The sequence below is a fragment of the Camelus dromedarius genome, unplaced genomic scaffold, assembly GCF_036321535.1.
Source record: "Camelus dromedarius isolate mCamDro1 unplaced genomic scaffold, mCamDro1.pat HAP1_SCAFFOLD_29, whole genome shotgun sequence".
Taxonomy (NCBI): Eukaryota; Metazoa; Chordata; class Mammalia; order Artiodactyla; family Camelidae; genus Camelus; species Camelus dromedarius.
In genome coordinates, this window is record NW_026989784.1 from 1,122,020 (window position 1) to 1,143,557 (window position 21,538).

Sequence of the window (21,538 nt, forward strand, 5' to 3'; positions counted from 1 at the left end):
GAGTAAATGTTCCTCCTGAACCCCGTTCCCTTGGTGCTAGATGAACCAACGTCTCTCCACATGATCAGTTCTGAGAGATAAGTGTGTGTGAAAGCCGTCCTTCACCTACCTTGTTGGGAATACATAGAATGTTTTCATTTGCAAACTCCACACCATACATATATATGGGGAGGTACTAGGTCCAACTCGATTTTACAGTGAAAACTGCAGGAACTTCAAACCGGCACTAGGAAACAGACTGAGAAACCAGAGTAAAAGTTTATCCTGCAACCCGTTCCCTTCGTGCTAGATGAACGAACGTCTTTCCACATGCTCAGTTCTGAGAGATAAGTGTGTGTGAAAGCCGTTTTAACCTAGATTTTTGGGAACAAAAATTTTCTTTAGATTTGCAAAATCCAATCTATACATATATATGGGGAGGCAATAGCTCCAACTCGGTTTTACAGTGAAAACTGCAGGAAATTCAAACCGGCACTAGGAAACAGTCTGAGAAACCAGAGTAAAAGTTTCTCCTTCATTCCGTTCCCTTGGTGATAGATGAACGAACGTCTCTCCACATACTCAGTTCTGAGAGATAAGTGTGTGTGAAAGCCGTCCTTCACCTATCTTGTTGGGAACACAAAGTTTCTTTTCAGTGGCAAACTCCACTCCATACATATATATGGGGAGGTACTAGCTCCAACTCGGTTTTACAGTGAAAACTGCAGGAACATCAAACCGGCACTAAGAAACAGAATGAGAAATCAGAGTAAATGTTCCTCCTGAAACCCGTTCCCTTGGTGCTAGATGAACCAACGTCTCTCCACATGCTCAGTTCTGAGAGATAAGTGTGTGTGAAAGCCGTTTTAACCTAGATTTATGGGAACAAAAATTTTCTTTAGATTTGCAAACTCCAATCCATACATATATATGGGGAGGCAATAGCTCCAACTCGGTTTTACAGTGAAAACTGCAGGAAATTCAAACCGGCACTAGGAAACAGTCTGAGAAACCAGAGTAAATGTTTCTCCTTCATCCCGTTCCCTTGGTGCTAGATGAACGAACGTCTCGCCACATGCTCTGTTCTGAGAGATAATTGTGTGTGAAAGCCGTCCTTCACCTAGCTTATTGGGAACACAAAGTTTCTTTTCAGTTGCAAACTCCACTCCATACATATATATGGGGTGGTACAAGCTCCAACTCGGTTTTACAGTGAAAACTGCAGGAACTTCATACCGGCACTAAGAAAAAGACTGAGAAACCAGAGTAAAAGTTTCCCATGCATCCCGTTCCATTGGTGCTAGATGAACGAACGTCTCTCCACATGCTCAGTTCTGAGAGATAAGTATGTGTGAAAGCAGTCCTTCACATAGATTTTTGGTAACAAAAAGTTTCTTTAGATTTGCAAACTCCAATCCATACATATATATGGGGAGGTACCATCTCCAACTCGGTTTTACTGTGAAAATTGCAGGAACTTCAAACCGGCACTAAGAAACAGACTGAGAAACCAGAGTAAAAGTTTCTCCTGCAACCCGTTCCTTTGGAGCTAGATGAACGAACGTCTCTCCACATGCTCAGTTCTGAGAGATATGTGTGTGTGAAAGCCGACCTTCAGCTAGCTTGTTGGGAACAAAATGTTTATTTTCAGTTGCAAACCCCACTCCATACATATATAGGGAGAGGTAATAGCTCCAACTCGGTTTTACAGTGAAAACTGCAGGAACTTCAAACCGGCACTAGGAAACAGACTGAGAAACCAGAGTAAAAGTTTCTCCTGCTACACGTTCCCTAGGTGCTAGATGAACGAAAGTCTCTCCACATGCTCAGTTCTGATATATAAGTGTGTGTGAAAGCCGTCCTTCACCTTGATTGTAGGGAACACACAGTTTCTTTTCAGTAGCAAACTCCACTCCATACATATATATGGGGAGGTACTAGCTCCAACTCAGTTTTACAGTGAAAAATGCAGGAACTTCAAACCGGCTCGAGGAAACAGACTTAGAAACCAGAGTAAAAGTTTCTACTGCAAACCGTTAACTTGATGCTTGATGAATGAACGTCTCTCCACATGCTCAGTTCTGAGAGATAAATGTGTGTGAATGCCTTCCTTCACCTAGCTTGTTGGGAACACAAAGTTTCTTTTCAGTGGCAAACTCCATTGCATACATATATATGGGGAGGTACTAGCACCAACTCGGATTTACAGTGAAAACTGCAGGAACTTCAAACCGGCACTAAGAAACAGAATGAGAAACCAGAGTAAATGTTCCTCCTGAAACCCGTTCCCTTGGTGCTAGATGAACCAACGTCTCTCCACATGATCAGTTCTGAGAGATAAGTGTGTGTGAAAGCCGTCCTTCATTTTCCTTGTTGGGAACACATAGAAACTTTTCATTGGCAAACTCCACACCATACATATATATGGGGAGGTACTAGCTCTAACTCGATTTTAGAGTGAAAACTGCAGGAACTTCAAACCGGCACTAGGAAACAGACTGAGAAACCAGAGTAAAAGTTTCTCCTGCAACCCGTTCCCTTCGTGCTAGATGAACGAACGTCTTTCCACATGCTCAGTTCTGAGAGATAAGTGTGTGTGAAAGACGTCTTTAACTTAGATTTTTGGGAACAAAAAGTTTCTTTAGATTTGCAAACTCCAATCCATACATATATATGGGGAGGCAATAGCTCCAAAACGGTTTTACATGAAAACTGCAGGAACTTCAAACCGGCTCTAGGAAACATATTGAGAATCCAGAGTAAAAGTTTCTCCTTCATCCCGTTACCTTGTTTCTAGACGAACGAACGTCTCTCCTCTTGCTCTGTTCTGAGAGATAAGTGTGTGTGAAAGCCGTCCTTCACCTAGCTTATTGGGAACCCAAAGTTTCTTTTCAGTTGAAACTCCACTCCATACATATATATGGGTTGGTACTAGCTCCAACTCGGTTTTACAGTGAAAACTGCAGGAAATTCATACAGGCACTAAGAAAAATACTGAGAAACCAGAGTAAAAGTTTCCCCTGCATCCCGTTCCATTGGTGCTAGATGAACGAACGTCTCTCCACATGCTCAGTTCTGAGAGATAAGTGTGTGTGAAAGCCGTCCTTCACCTAGCTTGTTGGGAACACAAAGTTTCTTTTCATTTGCAAACTCCACTCCATACATATATATGGGGAGGTACTAGCTCCAACTCGGTTTTACATCGAAAACTGCAGGAAATTCATACCGGAACTAAGAAACAGACTGAGAAACCAGAGTAATAGTTTCTACTGCAACCCGTTCCTTTGGTGCTAGATGAACGAACATCTCTCCACAAGCTCAGTTCTGAGAGATAAGTGTGTGTGAAAGCCGTCCTTCACCTAGATTTTTGGGAACACAAAGTTTCTTTTCAGTTGCAAACTCCACTCCATACATATAAATGGGAAGGTAATAGCTCCAACACGGTTTTACAGTGAAAACTGCAGGAACTTCAAACCAGCACTAGGAAGCAGTCTGAGAATCCAGAGTAAAAGTTTCTCCTTCATCCCGTTCCCTTGGTGCTATATGAACGAACGTCTCTCCACATGCTCCGTTCTGAGAGATAAGTGTGTGTGATAGACTACCTTCACCTAGATTGTTGGGAACACAAAGTTACTTTTCAGTGGAAACTCCACTCAATACATATATATGGGGAGGTACTAGCTCCAACTCGGTTTTACAGTGAAAACTGCAGGAACTTCAAACTGGAACTAAGTAACAGACTGAGAAACCAGAGTAAAAGTTTCTCCTGCAACCCGTTCCCTTGGTGCTAGATGAACGAACGTCTCTCCACATGCTCAGTTCTGAGAGATATGTGTGTGTGAAAGCCGACCTTCACCTAGCTTGTTGGGAACAAAATGTTTATTTTCAGTTGCAAAATCCACTCCATACATATATAGGGAGAGGTAATAGCTCCAACTCAGTTTTACAGTGAATACTGCAGGAACTTCAAACCGGCTCTAGGAAACAGAATTAGAAACCAGAGTAAAAGGTTCTACTGCAAACCTTTATCTTGGTGCTTGATGAATGAACGTCTCTCCACATGCTCAGTTCTGAGAGGTAAATGCGTGTGAATGCCTTCCTTCACCTAGCCTGTTGTGAACACAAATTTTCTTTTCAGTGGCAAACTCCACTCCATACATATATATGGGGAGGTACTAGCTCCAACTCGGATTTACAGTGAAAACTGCAGGAGCTTCAACCCGGCACTAAGAAACAGAATGAGAAACCAGAGTAAATGTTCCTCCTGAAACCCTTTCCCTTGGTGCTAGATGAACCAAAGTCTCTCCACATGATCAGATCTGAGGGATAAGTGTTTGTGAAAGCCGTCCTTCAACTACCTTGTTGGGAACACATAGAAACTTTTCATTTGCAAACTCCACACCATACATATATAAGGGGAGGTACTACCTCCAACTCGATTTTACAGTGAAAAATGCAGGAACTTCAAACCGGCACTAGGAAACAGACTGAGAAACCAGAGTAAAAGTTTCTCCTGCAACCCGTTCCCTTCGTGCTAGATGAACGAACGTCTTTCCACATGCTCAGTTCTGAGAGATAAGTGTGTGTGAAAGCCGCCCTTCACCTAGATTTTTGGGAACAAAAAGTTTTTTAGGTTTACAAACTCCAATCCATACATATATATGGGGAGGTACCAGCTCCAACTCGGTTTTACTGTGAAAACTGCAGGAACTTCAAACCGGCACTAGGAATCAGTCTGAGAAACCAGAGTAAAAGTTTCCCCTGCATCCCGTTCCATTGGTGCTAGATGAACGAACGTCTCTCCACATGCTCAGTTCTGAGAGATTAGTGTGTGTGAAAGCCGTCCTTCACCTAGCTTGTTGTGAACAAAATGTTTATTTTCAGTTGCAAACTCCACTCCATACATATATAGGGAGAGGTAATAGCTCCAACTCGGTTTTACAGTGAAAACTGCAGGAACTTCAAACCGGCACTAGGAAACAGACTGAGAAACCAGAGTAAAAGTTTCTCCTGCAACCCGTTCCCTTCGTGCTAGATGAACGAACGTCTTTCCACATGCTCAGTTCTGAGAGATAAGTGTGTGTGAAAGCCGCCCTTCACCTAGATTTTTGGGAACAAAAAGTTTTTTAGGTTTACAAACTCCAATCCATACATATATATGGGGAGGTACCAGCTCCAACTCGGTTTTACTGTGAAAACTGCAGGAACTTCAAACCGGCACTAGGAATCAGTCTGAGAAACCAGAGTAAAAGTTTCCCCTGCATCCCGTTCCATTGGTGCTAGATGAACGAACGTCTCTCCACATGCTCAGTTCTGAGAGATTAGTGTGTGTGAAAGCCGTCCTTCACCTAGCTTGTTGTGAACAAAATGTTTATTTTCAGTTGCAAACTCCACTCCATACATATATAGGGAGAGGTAATAGCTCCAACTCGGTTTTACAGTGAAAACTGCAGGAACTTCAAACCGGCACTAGGAAACAGACTGAGAAACCAGAGTAAAAGTTTCTCCTGCAACCCGTTCCCTTCGTGCTAGATGAACGAACGTCTTTCCACATGCTCAGTTCTGAGAGATAAGTGTGTGTGAAAGCTGTCTTTATCCTAGATTTTTGGGAACAAAAAGTTTCTTTAGATTTGCAAACTCCAATCCATACATATATATGGGGAGGCAATAGCTCCAACTCGGTTTTACAGTGAAAACTGCAGGAACTTCAAACCGGCACTAGGAAACAGTCTGAGAAACCAGAGTAAAAGTGTCTCTTTCATCCCTTTCCCTTGGTCTAGATGAACGAACGTCTCTCCTCATGCTCTGTTCTGAGAGATAAGTGTGTGTGAAAGCCGTCCTTCACCTAGCTTATTGGGAACACAAAGTTTCTTTTCACTTGCAAACTCCACTCCATACATATATATGGGGTGGTAAAAGCTCCAACTCGGTTTTACAGTGAAAACTGCAGGAACTTCATATCGGCACTAAGAAAAATACTGAGAAACCAGAGTAAAAGTTTCCCATGCATCCCGTTCCATTGGTGCTAGATGAACGAACGTCTCTCCACATGCTCAGTTCTGAGAGATAAGTATGTGTGAAAGCAGTCCTTCACATAGATTTTTGGTAACAAAAAGTTTCTTTAGATTTGCAAACTCCAATCCAAACATATATATGGGGAGGTACCAGCTCCAACTCGGTTTTACTGTGAAAATTGCAGGAACTTCAAACCGGCACTAAGAAACAGACTGAGAAACCAGAGTAAAAGTTTCTCCTGCAACCCGTTCCTTTGGAGCTAGATGAACGAACGTCTCTCCACATGCTCAGTTCTGAGAGATAAGTGTGTGTGAAAGCCGACCTTCACCTAGCTTGTTGGGAACAAAATGTTTATTTTCAGTTGTAAACTCCACTCCATACATATATAGGGAGAGGTAATAGCTCCAACTCGGTTTTACAGTGAAAACTGCAGGAACTTCAATCCGGCACTAGGAAACAGACTGAGAAACCAGAGTAAAAGTTTCTCCTGCAACCCGTTCCCTTGGTGATAGATGAACGAACGTCTCACCACATGCTCAGTTCTCAGAGATAAGTGTGTGTGAAAGCCGTCCTTCACCTAGCTTGTTGGGAACACAAAGTTTCTTTTCATTTGCAAACTCCACTCCATACATATATATGGGGAGGTACTAGCTCCAACTCGGTTTTACATCGAAAACTGCAGGAAATTCATACCGGAACTAAGAAACAGACTGAGAAACCAGAGTAATAGTTTCTCCTGCAACCCGTTCCTTTGGTGCTAGATGAACGAACATCTCTCCACAAGCTCAGTTCTGAGAGATAAGTGTGTGTGAAAGCCGTCCTTCACCTAGATTTTTGGGAACACAAAGTTTCTTTTCAGTTGCAAACTCCACTCCATACATATAAATGGGAAGGTAATAGCTCCAACACGGTTTTACAGTGAAAACTGCAGGAACTTCAAACCAGCACTAGGAAGCAGTCTGAGAATCCAGAGTAAAAGTTTCTCCTTCATCCCGTTCCCTTGGTGCTATATGAACGAACGTCTCTCCACATGCTCCGTTCTGAGAGATAAGTGTGTGTGATAGACTACCTTCACCTAGATTGTTGGGAACACAAAGTTACTTTTCAGTGGAAACTCCACTCAATACATATATATGGGGAGGTACTAGCTCCAACTCGGTTTTACAGTGAAAACTGCAGGAACTTCAAACTGGAACTAAGTAACAGACTGAGAAACCAGAGTAAAAGTTTCTCCTGCAACCCGTTCCCTTGGTGCTAGATGAACGAACGTCTCTCCACATGCTCAGTTCTGAGAGATATGTGTGTGTGAAAGCCGACCTTCACCTAGCTTGTTGGGAACAAAATGTTTATTTTCAGTTGCAAAATCCACTCCATACATATATAGGGAGAGGTAATAGCTCCAACTCAGTTTTACAGTGAATACTGCAGGAACTTCAAACCGGCTCTAGGAAACAGACTTAGAAACCAGAGTAAAAGGTTCTACTGCAAACCTTTATCTTGGTGCTTGATGAATGAACGTCTCTCCACATGCTCAGTTCTGAGAGGTAAATGTGTGTGAATGCCTTCCTTCACCTAGCCTGTTGTGAACACAAATTTTCTTTTCAGTGGCAAACTCCACTCCATACATATATATGGGGAGGTACTAGCTCCAACTCGGATTTACAGTGAAAACTGCAGGAGCTTCAACCCGGCACTAAGAAACAGAATGAGAAACCAGAGTAAATGTTCCTCCTGAAACCCGTTCCCTTGGTGCTAGATGAACCATAGTCTCTCCACATGATCAGTTCTGAGGGATAAGTGTTTGTGAAAGCCGTCCTTCAACTACCTTGTTGGGAACACATAGAAACTTTTCATTTGCAAACTCCACACCATACATATATATGGGGAGGTACTACCTCCAACTCGATTTTACAGTGAAAAATGCAGGAACTTCAAACCGGCACTAGGAAACAGACTGAGAAACCAGAGTAAAAGTTTCTCCTGCAACCCGTTCCCTTCGTGCTAGATGAACGAACGTCTTTCCACATGCTCAGTTCTGAGAGATAAGTGTGTGTGAAAGCCGCCCTTCACCTAGATTTTTGGGAACAAAAAGTTTTTTAGGTTTACAAACTCCAATCCATACATATATATGGGGAGGTACCAGCTCCAACTCGGTTTTACTGTGAAAACTGCAGGAACTTCAAACCGGCACTAGGAATCAGTCTGAGAAACCAGAGTAAAAGTTTCCCCTGCATCCCGTTCCATTGGTGCTAGATGAACGAACGTCTCTCCACATGCTCAGTTCTGAGAGATTAGTGTGTGTGAAAGCCGTCCTTCACCTAGCTTGTTGTGAACAAAATGTTTATTTTCAGTTGCAAACTCCACTCCATACATATATAGGGAGAGGTAATAGCTCCAACTCGGTTTTACAGTGAAAACTGCAGGAACTTCAAACCGGCACTAGGAAACAGACTGAGAAACCAGAGTAAAAGTTTCTCCTGCAACCCGTTCCCTTCGTGCTAGATGAACGAACGTCTTTCCACATGCTCAGTTCTGAGAGATAAGTGTGTGTGAAAGCTGTCTTTAACCTAGATTTTTGGGAACAAAAAGTTTCTTTAGATTTGCAAACTCCAATCCATACATATATATGGGGAGGCAATAGCTCCAACTCGGTTTTACAGTGAAAACTGCAGGAACTTCAAACCGGCACTAGGAAACAGTCTGAGAAACCAGAGTAAAAGTTTCTCTTTCATCCCTTTCCCTTGGTCTAGATGAACGAACGTCTCTCCTCATGCTCTGTTCTGAGAGATAAGTGTGTGTGAAAGCCGTCCTTCACCTAGCTTATTGGGAACACAAAGTTTCTTTTCACTTGCAAACTCCACTCCATACATATATATGGGGTGGTAAAAGCTCCAACTCGGTTTTACAGTGAAAACTGCAGGAACTTCATATCGGCACTAAGAAAAATACTGAGAAACCAGAGTAAAAGTTTCCCATGCATCCCGTTCCATTGGTGCTAGATGAACGAACGTCTCTCCACATGCTCAGTTCTGAGAGATAAGTATGTGTGAAAGCAGTCCTTCACATAGATTTTTGGTAACAAAAAGTTTCTTTAGATTTGCAAACTCCAATCCATACATATATATGGGGAGGTACCAGCTCCAACTCGGTTTTACTGTGAAAATTGCAGGAACTTCAAACCGGCACTAAGAAACAGACTGAGAAACCAGAGTAAAAGTTTCTCCTGCAACCCGTTCCTTTGGAGCTAGATGAACGAACGTCTCTCCACATGCTCAGTTCTGAGAGATATGTGTGTGTGAAAGCCGACCTTCACCTAGATTCTTGGGAACAAAATGTTTATTTTCAGTTGCAAACTCCACTCCATACATATATAGGGAGAGGTAATAGCTCCAACTCGGTTTTACAGTGAAAACTGCAGGAACTTCAAACCGGCACTAGGAAACAGACTGAGAAACCAGAGTCATAGTTTCTACTGCAACCCGTTCCCTTGGTGATAGATGAACGAACGTCTCTCCACATGCTCAGTTCTGAGAGATAAGTGTATGTGCAAGCCGACCTTCAGCTAGCTTGTTGGGAACAAAATGTTTATTTTCAGTTGCAAACCCCACTCCATACATATATAGGGAGAGGTAATAGCTCCAACTCGGTTTTACAGTGAAAACTGCAGGAACTTCAAACCGGCACTAGGAAACAGACTGAGAAACCAGAGTAAAAGTTTCTCCTGCAACCCGTTCCCTAGGTGCTAGATGAACGAAAGTCTCTCCACATGCTCAGTTCTGATATATAAGTGTGTGTGAAAGCCGTCCTTCACCTTGATTGTAGGGAACACACAGTTTCTTTTCAGTAGCAAACTCCACTCCATACATATATATGGGGAGGTACTAGCTCCAACTCAGTTTTACAGTGAAAAATGCAGGAACTTCAAACCGGCTCTAGGAAACAGACTTAGAAACCAGAGTAAAAGTTTATACTGCAAACCGTTAACTTGATGCTTGATGAATGAACGTCTCTCCACATGCTCAGTTCTGAGAGATAAATGTGTGTGAATGCCTTCCTTCACCTAGCTTGTTGGGAACACAAAGTTTCTTTTCAGTGGCAAACTCCACTGCATACATATATATGAGGAGGTACTAGCACCAACTCGGATTTACAGTGAAAACTGCAGGAACTTCAAACCGGCAGTAAGAAACAGAATGAGAAACCAGAGTAAATGTTCCTCCTGAAACCCGTTCCCTTGGTGCTAGATGAACCAACGTCTCTCCACATGATCAGTTCTGAGAGATAAGTGTGTGTGAAAGCCGTCCTTCATCTACCTTGTTGGGAACACATAGAAACTTTTCATTGGCAAACTCCACACCATACATATATATGGGGAGGTACTAGCTCTAACTCGATTTTACAGTGAAAACTGCAGGAACTTCAAACCGGCACTAGGAAACAGACTGAGAAACCAGAGTAAAAGTTTCTCCTGCAACCCGTTCCCTTCGTGCTAGATGAACGAACGTCTTTCCACAATCTCAGTTCTGAGAGATAAGTGTGTGTGAAAGACGTCTTTAACTTAGATTTTTGGGAACAAAAAGTTTCTTTAGATTTGCAAACTCCAATCCATACATATATATGGGGAGGCAATAGCTCCAACACGGTTTTACATGAAAACTGCAGGAACTTCAAACCGGCTCTAGGAAACATATTGAGAATCCAGAGTAAAAGTTTCTCCTTCATCCCGTTACCTTGTTTCTAGATGAACGAACGTCTCTCCTCTTGCTCTGTTCTGAGAGATAAGTGTGTGTGTGAAAGCCGTCCTTCACCTAGCTTATTGGGAACCCAAAGTTTCTTTTCAGTTGAAAGTCCACTCCATACATATATATGGGGTGGTACTAGCTCCAACACGGTTTTACAGTGAAAACTGCAGGAAATTCATACCGGCACTAAGAAAAAGACTGAGAAACCAGAGTAAAAGTTTCCCCTGCATCCCGTTCCATTGGTGCTAGATGAACGAACGTCTCTCCACATGCTCAGTTCTGAGAGATAAGTGTGTGTGAAAGCCGAACTTCACCTAGCTTGTTGGGAACAAAATGTTTATTTTCAGTTGTAAACTCCACTCCATACATATATAGGGAGAGGTAATAGCTCCAACACGGTTTTACAGTGAAAAGTGCAGGAACTTCAAACCGGCACTAGGAATCACACTGAGAAACCAGAGTAAAAGTTACCCTTGCAACCCGTTCCCTTGGTGCTAGATGAACGAATGTCTTTCCACATGCTCAGTTCTGAGAGATAAGTGTGTGTGAAAGCCGTCCTTCACCTAGAATTTTGGGAACACAAAGTTTCTTTACAGTTGCAAATTCCACTCCATACATATATATGGGAAGTACTAGCTCCAACTCGGTTTTACAGTGAAAACTGCAGGAACTTCAAACCAGCACTAGGAAGCAGTCTGAGAATCCAGAGTAAAAGTTTCTCCTGCAACCCGTTCCCTTGGTGCTAGATGAACGAACGTCTCTCCAGATGCTCAGTTCTGAGAGATAAGTGTGTGTGAAAGCCGAACTTCACCTAGCTTGTTGGCAACAAAATGTTTATTTTCAGTTGCAAAATCCACTCCATACATATATAGGGAGAGGTAATATGTCCAACTCAGTTTTACAGTGAAAACTGCAGGAACTTCAAACCGGCTCTATGAAACAGACTTAGAAACCAGAGTAAAAGGTTCTACTGCAAACCGTTAACTTGGTGCTTGATGAATGAACGTCTCTCCACATGCTCAGTTCTGAGAGATAAATGTGTGTGAATGCCTTCCTTCACCTAGCCTGTTGTGAACACAAAGTTTCTTTTCAGTGGCAAACTCCACTCCATACATATATATGGGGAGGTACTAGCTCCAACTCGGATTTACAGTGAAAACTGCAGGAACTTCAACCCGACAATAAGAAACTGAATGAGAATCCAGGGTAAATGTTCCTCCTGAAACCCGTTCCCTTGGTGCTAGATGAACCAAAGTCGCTCCACATGATCAGTTCTGAGTGATAAGTGTTTGTGAAAGCCGTCCTTCACCTACCTTGTTGGGAACACATAGAATCTTTTCATTTGCAAACTCCACACCATACATATATATGGGGAGGTACTAGCTCCAACTCGATTTTACAGTGAAAACTGCAGGAACTTCAAACCGGCACTAGGAAACAGACTGAGAAACCAGAATAAAAGTTTCTCCTGCAACCCGTTCCCTTCGTGCTAGATGAACGAACGTCTTTCCACATGCTCAGTTCTGAGAGATAAGTGTGTGTGAAAGCTGTCTTTAACCTAGATTTTTGGGAACAAAAAGTTTCTTTAGATTTGCAAACCCAATCCATACATATATATGGGGAGGCAATAGCTCCAACTCGGTTTTACAGTGAAAACTGCAGGAACTTCAAACCGGCACTAGGAAACAGTCTGAGAAACCAGAGTAAAAGTTTCTCTTTCATCCCTTTCCCTTGGTGCTAGATGAACGAACTTCTCTCCTCATGCTCTGTTCTGAGAGATAAGTGTGTGTGAAAGCCGTCCTTCACCTAGCTTATTGGGAACACAAAGTTTCTTTTCACTTGCAAACTCCACTCCATACATATATATGGGGTGGTAAAAGCTCCAACTCGGTTTTACAGTGAAAACTGCAGGAACTTCATACCGGCATTAAGAAAAAGACTTAGAAACCAGAGTAAAAGTTTCCCCTGCATCCCGTTCCATTGGAGCTAGATGAACGAACGTCTCTCCACATGCTCAGTTCTGAGAGATAAGTATGTGTGAAAGCCGCCCTTCACCTAGATTTTTGGGAACAAAAAGTTTTTTAGATTTGCAAACCCCAATCCATACATATATATGGGGAGGTACCAGCTCCAACTCGGTTTACTGTGAAAACTGCAGGAACTTCAAACCGGCACTAGGAAACAGTCTGAGAAACCAGAGTAAAAGTTTCCCCTGCATCCCGTTCCCTTGGTGGTAGATGAACGAACGTCTCTCCACATGCTCAGTTCTGAGATATAAGTGTGTGTGATAGACGTCCTTCACCTAGATTGTTGGGAACAGAATGTTACTTTTCAGTGGAAACTCCACTCCATACACATATATGGGGAGGTACTAGCTCCAACTAGGTTTTACAGTGAAAATTGCAGGAACTTCAAACTGGAACTAAGAAACAGACTGAGAAACCAGAGTAAAAGTTTCTCCTGAAACCCGTTCCCATGGTGCTAGAAGAACGAACGTCTCTCCACATGCTCAGTTCTGAGAGATTAGTGTGTGTGAAAGCAGTCCTTCACCTAGCTTGTTGTGAACAAAATGTTTATTTCAGTTGCAAACTCCACTCCATACATATATAGGGAGAGGTAAAAGCTCCAACTCGGTTTTACATTGAAAACTGCAGGAACTTCAAACCGGCACTAGGAAACAGACTGAGAAACCAGAGTAAAAGTTTCTCATGCAACCCGTTCCCTTGGTGATAGATGAACGAACGTCTTTCCACATGCTCAGTTCTGAGAGATAAGTGTGTGTGAAAGCTGTCTTTAACCTAGATTTTTGGGAACAAAAAGTTTCTTTAGATTTGCAAACTCCAATCCATACATATATATGGGGAGGCAATAGCTCCAACTCGGTTTTACAGTGAAAACTGCAGGAACTTCAAACCGGCACTAGGAAACAGTCTGAGAAACCAGAGTAAAAGTTTCTCTTTCATCCCTTTCCCTTGGTCTAGATGAACGAACGTCTCTCCTCATGCTCTGTTCTGAGAGATAAGTGTGTGTGAAAGCCGTCCTTCACCTAGCTTATTGGGAACACAAAGTTTCTTTTCACTTGCAAACTCCACTCCATACATATATATGGGGTGGTAAAAGCTCCAACTCGGTTTTACAGTGAAAACTGCAGGAACTTCATATCGGCACTAAGAAAAATACTGAGAAACCAGAGTAAAAGTTTCCCATGCATCCCGTTCCATTGGTGCTAGATGAACGAACGTCTCTCCACATGCTCAGTTCTGAGAGATAAGTATGTGTGAAAGCAGTCCTTCACATAGATTTTTGGTAACAAAAAGTTTCTTTAGATTTGCAAACTCCAATCCATACATATATATGGGGAGGTACCAGCTCCAACTCGGTTTTACTGTGAAAATTGCAGGAACTTCAAACCGGCACTAAGAAACAGACTGAGAAACCAGAGTAAAAGTTTCTCCTGCAACCCGTTCCTTTGGAGCTAGATGAACGAACGTCTCTCCACATGCTCAGTTCTGAGAGATATGTGTGTGTGAAAGCCGACCTTCACCTAGATTCTTGGGAACAAAATGTTTATTTTCAGTTGCAAACTCCACTCCATACATATATAGGGAGAGGTAATAGCTCCAACTCGGTTTTACAGTGAAAACTGCAGGAACTTCAAACCGGCACTAGGAAACAGACTGAGAAACCAGAGTAATAGTTTCTACTGCAACCCGTTCCCTTGGTGATAGATGAACGAACGTCTCTCCACATGCTCAGTTCTGAGAGATAAGTGTATGTGCAAGCCGACCTTCAGCTAGCTTGTTGGGAACAAAATGTTTATTTTCAGTTGCAAACCCCACTCCATACATATATAGGGAGAGGTAATAGCTCCAACTCGGTTTTACAGTGAAAACTGCAGGAACTTCAAACCGGCACTAGGAAACAGACTGAGAAACCAGAGTAAAAGTTTCTCCTGCAACCCGTTCCCTAGGTGCTAGATGAACGAAAGTCTCTCCACATGCTCAGTTCTGATATATAAGTGTGTGTGAAAGCCGTCCTTCACCTTGATTGTAGGGAACACACAGTTTCTTTTCAGTAGCAAACTCCACTCCATACATATATATGGGGAGGTACTAGCTCCAACTCAGTTTTACAGTGAAAAATGCAGGAACTTCAAACCGGCTCTAGGAAACAGACTTAGAAACCAGAGTAAAAGTTTATACTGCAAACCGTTAACTTGATGCTTGATGAATGAACGTCTCTCCACATGCTCAGTTCTGAGAGATAAATGTGTGTGAATGCCTTCCTTCACCTAGCTTGTTGGGAACACAAAGTTTCTTTTCAGTGGCAAACTCCACTGCATACATATATATGAGGAGGTACTAGCACCAACTCGGATTTACAGTGAAAACTGCAGGAACTTCAAACCGGCACTAAGAAACAGAATGAGAAACCAGAGTAAATGTTCCCCTGAAACCCGTTCCCTTGGTGCTAGATGAACCAACGTCTCTCCACATGATCAGTTCTGAGAGATAAGTGTGTGTGAAAGCCGTCCTTCATCTACCTTGTTGGGAACACATAGAAACTTTTCATTGGCAAACTCCACACCATACATATATATGGGGAGGTACTAGCTCTAACTCGATTTTACAGTGAAAACTGCAGGAACTTCAAACCGGCACTAGGAAACAGACTGAGAAACCAGAGTAAAAGTTTCTCCTGCAACCCGTTCCCTTCGTGCTAGATGAACGAACGTCTTTCCACAATCTCAGTTCTGAGAGATAAGTGTGTGTGAAAGACGTCTTTAACTTAGATTTTTGGGAACAAAAAGTTTCTTTAGATTTGCAAACTCCAATCCATACATATATATGGGGAGGCAATAGCTCCAACACGGTTTTACATGAAAACTGCAGGAACTACAAACCGGCTCTAGGAAACATATTGAGAATCCAGAGTAAAAGTTTCTCCTTCATCCCGTTACCTTGTTTCTAGATGAACGAACGTCTCTCCTCTTGCTCTGTTCTGAGAGATAAGTGTGTGTGTGAAAGCCGTCCTTCACCTAGCTTATTGGGAACCCAAAGTTTCTTTTCAGTTGAAACTCCACTCCATACATATATATGGGGTGGTACTAGCTCCAACACGGTTTTACAGTGAAAACTGCAGGAAATTCATACCGGCACTAAGAAAAAGACTGAGAAACCAGAGTAAAAGTTTCCCCTGCATCCCGTTCCATTGGTGCTAGATGAACGAACGTCTCTCCACATGCTCAGTTCTGAGAGATAAGTGTGTGTGAAAGCCGAACTTCACCTAGCTTGTTGGGAACAAAATGTTTATTTTCAGTTGTAAACTCCACTCCATACATATATAGGGAGAGGTAATAGCTCCAACACGGTTTTACAGTGAAAAGTGCAGGAACTTCAAACCGGCACTAGGAATCACACTGAGAAACCAGAGTAAAAGTTACCCTTGCAACCCGTTCCCTTGGTGCTAGATGAACGAATGTCTTTCCACATGCTCAGTTCTGAGAGATAAGTGTGTGTGAAAGCCGTCCTTCACCTAGAATTTTGGGAACACAAAGTTTCTTTACAGTTGCAAATTCCACTCCATACATATATATGGGAAGTACTAGCTCCAACTCGGTTTTACAGTGAAAACTGCAGGAACTTCAAACCAGCACTAGGAAGCAGTCTGAGAATCCAGAGTAAAAGTTTCTCCTTCATCCCGTTACCTTGGTGCTATATGAACGAACGTCTCTCCACATGCTCCGTTCTGAGAGATAAGTGTGTGTGATAGACTACCTTCACCTAGATTGTTGGGAACACAAAGTTACTTTTCAGTGGAAACTCCACTCAATACATATATATGGGGAGGTACTAGCTCCAACTCGGTTTTACAGTGAAAACTGCAGGAACTTCAAACTGGAACTAAGTAACAGACTGAGAAACCAGAGTAAAAGTTTCTCCTGCAACCCGTTCCCTTGGTGCTAGATGAACGAACGTCTCTCCAGATGCTCAGTTCTGAGAGATAAGTGTGTGTGAAAGCCGAACTTCACCTAGCTTGTTGGCAACAAAATGTTTATTTTCAGTTGCAAAATCCACTCCATACATATATAGGGAGAGGTAATATGTCCAACTCAGTTTTACAGTGAAAACTGCAGGAACTTCAAACCGGCTCTATGAAACAGACTTAGAAACCAGAGTAAAAGGTTCTACTGCAAACCGTTAACTTGGTGCTTGATGAATGAACGTCTCTCCACATGCTCAGTTCTGAGAGATAAATGTGTGTGAATGCCTTCCTTCACCTAGCCTGTTGTGAACACAAAGTTTCTTTTCAGTGGCAAACTCCACTCCATACATATATATGGGGAGGTACTAGCTCCAACTCGGATTTACAGTGAAAACTGCAGGAACTTCAACCCGACAATAAGAAACTGAATGAGAATCCAGGGTAAATGTTCCTCCTGAAACCCGTTCCCTTGGTGCTAGATGAACCAAAGTCTCTCCACATGATCAGTTCTGAGTGATAAGTGTTTGTGAAAGCCGTCCTTCACCTACCTTGTTGGGAACACATAGAATCTTTTCATTTGCAAACTCCACACCATACATATATATGGGGAGGTACTAGCTCCAACTCGATTTTACAGTGAAAACTGCAGGAACTTCAAACCGGCACTAGGAAACAGACTGAGAAACCAGAATAAAAGTTTCTCCTGCAACCCGTTCCCTTCGTGCTAGATGAACGAACGTCTTTCCACATGCTCAGTTCTGAGAGATAAGTGTGTGTGAAAGCTGTCTTTAACCTAGATTTTTGGGAACAAAAAGTTTCTTTAGATTTGCAAACCCAATCCATACATATATATGGGGAGGCAATAGCTCCAACTCGGTTTTACAGTGAAAACTGCAGGAACTTCAAACCGGCACTAGGAAACAGTCTGAGAAACCAGAGTAAAAGTTTCTCTTTCATCCCTTTCCCTTGGTGCTAGATGAACGAACTTCTCTCCACATGCTCAGTTCTGAGAGATAAGTATGTGTGAAAGCCGCCCTTCACCTAGATTTTTGGGAACAAAAAGTTTTTTAGATTTGCAAACCCCAATCCATACATATATATGGGGAGGTACCAGCTCCAACTCGGTTTACTGTGAAAACTGCAGGAACTTCAAACCGGCACTAGGAAACAGTCTGAGAAACCAGAGTAAATGTTTCCCCTGCATCCCGTTCCCTTGGTGCTAGATGAACGAACGTCTCTCCACATGCTCAGTTCTGAGATATAAGTGTGTGTGATAGACGTCCTTCACCTAGATTGTTGGGAACAGAATGTTACTTTTCAGTGGAAACTCCACTCCATACACATATATGGGGAGGTACTAGCTCCAACTAGGTTTTACAGTGAAAATTGCAGGAACTTCAAACTGGAACTAAGAAACAGACTGAGAAACCAGAGTAAAAGTTTCTCCTGAAACCCGTTCCCATGGTGCTAGAAGAACGAACGTCTCTCCACATGCTCAGTTCTGAGAGATTAGTGTGTGTGAAAGCCGTCCTTCACCTAGCTTGTTGTGAACAAAATGTTTATTTCAGTTGCAAACTCCACTCCATACATATATAGGGAGAGGTAAAAGCTCCAACTCGGTTTTACATTGAAAACTGCAGGAACTTCAAACCGGCACTAGGAAACAGACTGAGAAACCAGAGTAAAAGTTTCTCATGCAACCCGTTCCCTTGGTGATAGATGAACGAACGTCTCTCCACATGCTCAGTTCTGAGAGATAAGTGTGTGTGAAAGCCGTCCTTCACCTAGCTTGTTGGGAACACAAAGTTTCTTTTCATTTTCAAACTCCACTCCATACATATATATGGGGAGGTACTAGCTCCAACTCGGTTTTACAGTGGAAACTGCAGGAAATTCATACCGGCACTAAGAAACAGACTGAGAAACCAGAGTAAATGTTTCTCCTGCAACCCGTTCCCTTGGTGCTAGATGAACGAACGTCTCTCCACATGCTCAGTTTTGAGAGATAAGTGTGTGTGAAAGCCGACCTTGACCTAGCTTGTTGGGAACTAAATGTTTATTTTCAGTTGCAAAGTCCACTCCATACATATATAGGGAGAGGTAATAGCTCCAACTCGGTTTTACATTGAAAACTGCAGGAACTTCAAACCGGCACTAGGAAACAGACTGAGAAACCAGAGTAAAAGTTTCTCCTGCAACCCGTTCCCTTGGTGATAGATGAACGAACGTCTCTCCACATGCTCAGTTCTGAGAGATAAGTGTGTGTGAAAGCCGTTCTTCACCTAGCTTGTTGGGAACACAAAGTTTCTTTTCATTTGCAAATTCCACTCCATACATATATATGGGAAGTACTAGCTCCAACTCGGTTTTACAGTGAAAACTGCAGGAACTTCAAACCAGCACTAGGAAGCAGTCTGAGAATCCAGAGTAAAAGTTTCTCCTTCATCCCGTTACCTTGGTGCTATATGAACGAACGTCTCTCCACATGCTCCGTTCTGAGAGATAAGTGTGTGTGATAGACTACCTTCACCTAGATTGTTGGGAACACAAAGTTACTTTTCAGTGGAAACTCCACTCAATACATATATATGGGGAGGTACTAGCTCCAACTCGGTTTTACAGTGAAAACTGCAGGAACTTCAAACTGGAACTAAGTAACAGACTGAGAAACCAGAGTAAAAGTTTCTCCTGCAACCCGTTCCCTTGGTGCTAGATGAACGAACGTCTCTCCAGATGCTCAGTTCTGAGAGATAAGTGTGTGTGAAAGCCGAACTTCACCTAGCTTGTTGGCAACAAAATGTTTATTTTCAGTTGCAAAATCCACTCCATACATATATAGGGAGAGGTAATATGTCCAACTCAATTTTACAGTGAAAACTGCAGGAACTTCAAACCGGCTCTATGAAACAGACTTAGAAACCAGAGTAAAAGGTTCTACTGCAAACCGTTAACTTGGTGCTTGATGAATGAACGTCTCTCCACATGCTCAGTTCTGAGAGATAAATGTGTGTGAATGCCTTCCTTCACCTAGCCTGTTGTGAACACAAAGTTTCTTTTCAGTGGCAAACTCCACTCCATACATATATATGGGGAGGTACTAGCTCCAACTCGGATTTACAGTGAAAACTGCAGGAACTTCAACCCGACAATAAGAAACTGAATGAGAATCCAGGGTAAATGTTCCTCCTGAAACCCGTTCCCTTGGTGCTAGATGAACCAAAGTCTCTCCACATGATCAGTTCTGAGTGATAAGTGTTTGTGAAAGCCGTCCTTCACCTACCTTGTTGGGAACACATAGAATCTTTTCATTTGCAAACTCCACACCATACATATATATGGGGAGGTACTAGCTCCAACTCGATTTTACAGTGAAAACTGCAGGAACTTCAAACCGGCACTAGGAAACAGACTGAGAAACCAGAATAAAAGTTTCTCCTGCAACCCGTTCCCTTCGTGCTAGATGAACGAACGTCTTTCCACATGCTCAGTTCTGAGAGATAAGTGTGTGTGAAAGCTGTCTTTAACCTAGATTTTTGGGAACAAAAAGTTTCTTTAGATTTGCAAACCCAATCCATACATATATATGGGGAGGCAATAGCTCCAACTCGGTTTTACAGTGAAAACTGCAGGAACTTCAAACCGGCACTAGGAAACAGTCTGAGAAACCAGAGTAAAAGTTTCTCTTTCATCCCTTTCCCTTGGTGCTAGATGAACGAACTTCTCTCCACATGCTCAGTTCTGAGAGATAAGTATGTGTGAAAGCCGCCCTTCACCTAGATTTTTGGGAACAAAAAGTTTTTTAGATTTGCAAACCCCAATCCATACATATATATGGGGAGGTACCAGCTCCAACTCGGTTTACTGTGAAAACTGCAGGAACTTCAAACCGGCACTAGGAAACAGTCTGGGAAACCAGAGTAAAAGTTTCCCCTGCATCCCGTTCCCTTGGTGCTAGATGAACGAACGTCTCTCCACATGCTCAGTTCTGAGATATAAGTGTGTGTGATAGACGTCCTTCACCTAGATTGTTGGGAACAGAATGTTACTTTTCAGTGGAAACTCCACTCCATACACATATATGGGGAGGTACTAGCTCCAACTAGGTTTTACAGTGAAAATTGCAGGAACTTCAAACTGGAACTAAGAAACAGACTGAGAAACCAGAGTAAAAGTTTCTCCTGAAACCCGTTCCCATGGTGCTAGAAGAACGAACGTCTCTCCACATGCTCAGTTCTGAGAGATTAGTGTGTGTGAAAGTCGTCCTTCACCTAGCTTGTTGTGAACAAAATGTTTATTTCAGTTGCAAACTCCACTCCATACATATATAGGGAGAGGTAAAAGCTCCAACTCGGTTTTACATTGAAAACTGCAGGAACTTCAAACCGGCACTAGGAAACAGACTGAGAAACCAGAGTAAAAGTTTCTCATGCAACCCGTTCCCTTGGTGATAGATGAACGAACGTCTCTCCACATGCTCAGTTCTGAGAGATAAGTGTGTGTGAAAGCCGTCCTTCACCTAGCTTGTTGGGAACACAAAGTTTCTTTTCATTTTCAAACTCCACTCCATACATATATATGGGGAGGTACTAGCTCCAACTCGGTTTTACAGTGGAAACTGCAGGAAATTCATACCGGCACTAAGAAACAGACTGAGAAACCAGAGTAAATGTTTCTCCTGCAACCCGTTCCCTTGGTGCTAGATGAACGAACGTCTCTCCACATGCTCAGTTTTGAGAGATAAGTGTGTGTGAAAGCCGACCTTGACCTAGCTTGTTGGGAACTAAATGTTTATTTTCAGTTGCAAAGTCCACTCCATA